This window comes from Arabidopsis lyrata (assembly GCF_000004255.2).
Source record: "Arabidopsis lyrata subsp. lyrata unplaced genomic scaffold ARALYscaffold_74, whole genome shotgun sequence".
In the NCBI taxonomy this organism is placed as follows: Eukaryota; Viridiplantae; Streptophyta; class Magnoliopsida; order Brassicales; family Brassicaceae; genus Arabidopsis; species Arabidopsis lyrata.
Genome location: NW_003302496.1, coordinates 20,277 through 27,128, shown reverse-complemented (window position 1 = coordinate 27,128; position 6,852 = coordinate 20,277). Strand labels below are relative to the sequence as shown.

At 34.5% G+C, this 6,852-nt stretch overlaps 1 pseudogene; it reads left to right on the top strand.

Annotated features, from left to right (window-relative positions):
- The first annotated feature begins 1,573 nt into the window (after positions 1–1,573).
- On the top strand, positions 1,574–2,842 carry LOC110226472 (annotated as a pseudogene).
- Positions 2,843–6,852: the final 4,010 nt, after the last annotated feature.

Here is a 6,852-nt window from a genome sequence, read left to right as displayed (position 1 = left end):
ATTTACATCGATTGAATTAATTTAATAAATAATCCTTTCGGTCTTTTTTTTCTTCTAATATTTATTTTGATGTATTCCTCTAACTCTCGGGTAAATAATTCATTCTATTTTTTGTTTTTAATATATGTTTAATTACATTGTTTAACACTTATTTACAATTACTTACCTTAAAAACAAATATATATATATATTTGGTTATCTATAAAATAATTTTAAATAAACGAAAAAGTAGTGTTGATATAGTTTAAATAAACGAAAAAGTAGTGTTGATATAGTATCTTATATTTGCATTAAAATAAACTATAGATTCATCTATATTCATTGTCACTAATCCTATATATATTATAGTATATGAAAACATGAAATAAATTCTAATATCATATTATTTATTTTTATACGTTAATGAAATCTAACATTTAATTAAAATTCTATTGATTTTATGTTACACATAAGTTTAAAATTTATACAGCTAAATTTAAATAAATTAATTTCTATATGAGTTTGATATACTTTTGTAACTAATTAAATTGAATTTACTGAATTAATAAGTTAAATATGTCAATTTTCATATAAGCAAGAATTAATGCATTATTTAATAAAATAAAATAATATATGTAATATGTTGTGACACATGGCACTCTCTCCATTGCTGACGTGGCGGAAAGATGGAGAGAGTTGGCCAACTTTTATATATATGATTTTGTGTGGAGCCCACCATCACTATGCGGTATAGTAACTTATCTTTTCTACCTCTATATAAACGATCGAACGATCGTTTGTAATTCACAACTCAATAACAAAAACTTCGAGTATAAGAAGTAATTCTCTCGCTCTCTTTCATTTCTTTTTATTCAGTATCCCGATCCTTCTGCGGGTATAATTTTCTCTTCATTAAATATTTATATATCCACCATAAAATCAAATACTCTTTTATAACACGTTATCAGCACGATCACTCTATGATCGCTGAAAAAATACGGTATTATACCGGGCGGTATGTCGCCTCGTTAAAAGAAAAAATATGAGAAAAAAAAAGGAAAAAAAGAGAAAAGAAAATTATATAAATAAATAAAAGAAACTATATATGTATATATATGTTATTTCATGCACCATAATTAATTATTTTTTGTTAATGGTTGGATGAGCCACCTGAAATTTTATTTACTGCTTTAAATATTTATTTCTGTTGCCGGTCGGCTGAGCCGCCTTAATTTTATGCACTGCTTTAAAAACTTATTTCTGCTACCGGTCGGCTGAGCCGCCAAATATTTATTTACTGTTTCTATGTGGATAATTCGTCACCATAATATCACTGTGAATTATTTGTTTATATTATAGTTTATTCACCTGTATAAATATTTTTATCTGAATCGATAATTTTTATCTGATTGATCTCTAATTTTTCAGATTAATTTTTTAAATATTTTTCCGCCAACGGTCTCAAAGAAAAATTTCAAAATTTTTTCAAAAAATTCAACTTTTTCCAACGGCTAGGAATAGTATTTTTCAATCTATAAATACATTCATTTTCTCATTCATTTCATCAAAACAAATTTTTTCATATCTCTAAAAACTCTCTCCGAAAAAAAAAGAAGAAGAATTTTGAAGTTTTGAAGTTTTGAAGAATGTTTCGATTACTTTTAATATTTGCTTTTGGAATCATTATTTTGTGTATTTATAATCTTTGCGTTGTAGATTTTACTCCGCAAGAATTTCGTTTGAACATTAGTTTACTTGTTTGTACGCTTTTTCTTTTTGTAATCGCTTGCATTATTAATGTAAACGGTTCATTTTAAATATGTTTTAAAATAAATTAAATAAAGATTTCTAATAATATTCCATGTTTTTATTTTAGATAACAAATGGCAAACATTGAGAAGCTTAAATTTCCGGCTCTCAAAATTACTGGCGCAAACTACATAGCATGGACCACTGATGTGGAACTATATTTTGAGTCGCAAGAATTATCCGAGACCTTAAAATTAGAAAATTTATCGCCTCCAAAAGATAAGGCAAAAGCGATAATATTTTTGAGAAAGCATCTCGATGAAAATGTGCGCATGACTATGCTCACATAAAAGACCCAACAGAGCTGTGGCAAGCTTTAAAAGCACGGTTTGACAACCAGAGAGAAATAACTCTCCCTCATGCGTTAGAGGACTGGAAAAACTTGAGGTTCCAGGACTTTGAGAAAGTGGAGGAATATAATTCCGCTATGCTGAGGATAGTATCACAATTAAAGTATTGTGGTAAGCCTATTACTGAAACTGAAATGCTCGAGAAGACTTACCTTACTTTTCATAAAGAACACCGTGTCCTGCAAGAGATGTATAGAAATTGCGGATACAAAAGGTTCTCTGAGTTAATTGTGACTCTCATACTGGCGGAGAAGAATAATGAACTTCTTCTTAAGAACCACAACTCTCGGCCTACGGGGGCCAAAGCATTTCCTGAGGTCAATGCAACGGATGTAAAAAATCCGGAGAGAGGAAGTCAAACCTATCGAGGTCGTGGCCGTCGATTCAATCGTGGACGTGGAAGATCCTTTAACCCACAAAGCAGAAAGTCTTATACATGGGTTCGACCTGATCAAAGTTCAAAAGGAAAAGAATCCCAAGGACGTAACGCTCAAAAGCGTGAAAGCATCTGTTACAGATGTGGATCAAAAGGGCATTGGGCTCATGTATGTCGAACCCCTGAACATCTTTGTAAGTTGTACAAAGAGTCCCAAAAAGGAAAAGGGAAGGAAGTAAATCTTACTGAGCACTTTGAGGGTACATCATACCTCGAAGCTTCCGACTTTATAAACGATGTCGATGAGACCGCTCATGCGGATAATTAAAATGCTTGTAGTGAGATTTCTAGTCTCCAATAATGCCATTATATAAGTATTATGTATTTTAGTTGTTTGAAAATAAAGTTGTTTCTGAAAATGAATAAATGTATAATTATTCTATATTTTCAATATCAATGATATTTGCTTATATTTATTAACGTTTATGTTGATTACAGAAATGGATCAAGATTCAAACAAAACGATAGCAAGGGAAAATATCAAAGAAATTTGTATACCAGATAGTGGAACAACGCACACTATTCTGAGACATCAGAGATTTTTCTCTGAATTAAAACCGACAAAAATTATTGTCAATACAATATCGGGTCCTACGGATTTGATTGAAGGAAGTGGCAAAGCAAATTTTAAATTGCCTAATGGAACAAAGTTTTCCATAAATAATGCTTTATATTCTCCGAATTCTAAGAGGAATTTGTTGAGTTTCAAAGACATATACCTTCAAGGATATGAAACTCAGTCTGCAACTGAGGATGGAAAGAAGTATATGTATATAACTTCTAATAAATCTGGAAAAAGACATGTCTTGGAAAGATTTCCAGAACTTCCTTCTGGTTTGCATCATACCTATATAGATGCCATAGAGTCAAACCTTGTGATCAAAAGAAATCCAGAAGATTTCGTACTATGGCATGATCGCCTTGGTCACCCAGGCACCACAATGATGCGAAAAATCATAGAGAGTTCACATGGTCACTCATTGAAAAATCATGAGTTGAAACATGGAAATAAAATGACATGTGCAGCGTGTTCTCTTGGAAAGTTGATCATAAGGCCATCGCCAACCAAAATTGATAAAGAATCACCAAAGTTCCTTGAACGAATTCAAGGCGATATTTGTGGACCGATACATCCACCATGTGGACTATTCCACTATTTTATGGTAATGATTGACGCATCTAGCAGATGGTCACATGTTTGTCTATTGTCATCTCGAAATTTGGCATTTGCGAGATTTATAACTCAGATAATCAAATTAAGAGCTCAGTTCTCTGATTATTCCATTAAGAGGGTTAGACTAGACAACGCTGGTGAATTCACATCCCAAGCATTCAATGATTATTGTATGGTAACAGGAATTGAAGTTGAACATCCTGTAGCTCATGTTCATACACAAAATGGCTTGGCGGAATCATTAATTAAACGTCTGCAATTGATTGCAAGACCATTGATCATGAGATCAAAACTTCCAACCTCTGTATGGGGACATGCCATTTTGCATGCAGAAGCACTTATTCGGATAAGACCAAGTGCATACCATAAATACTCCCCACTACAGTTAGCATTTGGTCGAGAACCAAATATATCTCATCTAAGAATTTTTGGTTGTGCGGTGTATGTGCCTATAGCACCACCACAACATACAAAGATGGGACCACAAAGAAGGTTGGAAATATATATTGGCTGTGATTCTCCATCAATTATAAGATACCTAGAACCGCAGACTGGTGATGTCTTTACGGCACGATTTGTCGATTGTCACTTTGATGAGAAAGTATTTCCGGTTCTTGGGGGAGAAAATAAGCAAGTAGGAAAAGAAATCAAATGGTGTGTACCATCCCTGTTACACCTTGATCCTCCTACAAAACAGTCAGAAATAGAAGTTCGACGAATTGTGCATTTGCAAAGTATAGCAAATCAACTTCCCGATGCTTTTGCAGATACCAAAACGGTAACTAAATCATATATACCGGCTGCAAATGTACCTGCTCGAATTGAAATCCCACAAGAACGTGGAGGAGCAGATGATACACGTGACTCTAAAACACGCTTGAAACGTGGTAGACCAGTTGGTGCTAAGGATAAAAATCCTAGAAAACGAAAGGAAGTTGAAAAGCATGATAATCCCAAAATAGCAGAAAGCATTTTGGAAGAAACGAATCATGAGTCTAATGACAATGATGAGCATCATGAGCCTGAAGGAAATCATGAGATTTCTATCAACTATATACATAATGGAAAGATCTGGGATCGAAATAAAATGGATGATGTTAATGACGTTTTCTCATACCTTTTGTCAAAGGAAATTGATGAGGAAAACGAGGATCCAGAACCAAAGTCTGTATATGAATGTCAAAAGAGACATGACTGGATAAAATGGAAAGATGTAATACAAGTCGAACTTGATTCGCTCAATAAGCGAAATGTATTCGGACCTATTGTACTCACACCTGAAGATGTGAGACCGGTTGGATACAAATGGGTTTTCGTTAGAAAACAAAATGAGAAAAATGAAATTACGAGATACAAGGCTCGTCTCGTAGCTCAAGGATTTTCTCAAAGATCCGGGATTGATTATGAGGAAACATATTCCCCTGTTATGGATGCTATAACGTTTAGATTTCTGATGAGTCTAGCAGCTGGCGAAAATCTAGAGATGCGTCTCATGGATGTCGTTACAGCATATTTATATGGATCATTAGATACAGATATCTATATGAGAGTTCCCGATGGGTTTAATATGCCAAAAGCATTAAAATCTAAACCCAAAGAGTTATGTGCAATAAAGTTGCAGAGATCATTATATGGGTTAAAGCAATCTGGACGAATGTGGTATAATCGTCTCAGTGAGCACTTAACGAAAGAAGGATATGTGAACGATCCTATATGCCCATGTGTTTTCATAAAGAAAACAAATTCCGGATTTGTGATAATCGCGGTATATGTTGATGATCTAAACATAATCGGGACTCAAGCTGAAATACAGAAAGCAACAAACTATTTAAAAGGGGAATTTGAGATGAAAGATCTCGGACAAACAAAATTTTGTCTTGGCCAACAAATTGAACATACTCAAAAGGGTATATTTGTACATCAATCCACATACACCAAAAGAGTGTTAAAATGCTTTAATATGGATAAGGAAACTCCTCTCAGTACTCCAATGGTCGTTAGATCACTTAATGTTGAGAGTGATCCATTCAGACCACCTAAAGAGAATGAAGAGATACTCGGTCCTGAAGTACCGTATTTAAGTGCAATTGGAGCTCTTATGTATCTTGCAAATTGCACCCGACCTGATATATCATTTTCAGTCAATCTTCTGGCTAGATTTAGTTCATCTCCTACACGAAGACATTGGAATGGGATTAAACATGTCTTTCGTTATCTTCAAGGGACTATTGATTTAGGGTTATTTTATCCTAAAAATATAAATGGTCAAATGATTGGTTTTGCAGATGCAGAATATTTATCAGATCCACACAAAGCTCGATCCCAAACAGGATATGTATTCACGATTGGAGGTACTGCTATATCATGGCGTTCTCAGAAGTAGACGCTTGTAGCTACTTCTTCGAATCATGCTGAAATCATCGCACTCCATGAAGCGAGTAGAGAATGCGTATGGCTACGATCAATAAGTCGACACATTCAAACGAGTAGTGGAATTCGTCTGAATACGGAGCCAACTATCTTGTATGAAGACAATGCTGCATGTGTTGCTCAGACAAAGGAAGGATATCAAAAGCGATAGAACCAAACATATCCCTCCGAAGTTTTTTTCATACACCCAAGAGCTCGTGAAGAATAAAGACATTGAAGTAAAATATGTCCGATCATCCGAGAATTCTGCGGATCTCTTCACGAAATCATTACCCACCTCTATATTCAGGAAACATGTTCATAACATTGGAATGCGTCGTCAACAAGACTTGTAAGTTATGATCCTGATCATTCGAGGGGGAGCTTGCGCGGTTGCACTCTTTTTACCTACTATGGTTTTTCCCACCGGGTTTTCCTAGAAAGGTTTTTAAAGAGGCAACAGAAGATATTACGCAAAAGAATAGTGACACTGGTCTCCAAGGGGGAGTGTTACGAAAGTGAAAATAACAGGGAGCATTGCAAATGTCAAAGATTGAGGCGCACACATGTTTATCGTTTTACGTTTTAATATTATTTTGTGTGGAGCCCACCATCACTATGCGGCATAGTAACTTATCTTTTCTACCTCTATATAAACGATCGAACGATCGTTGTAATTCACAACTCAATAACAA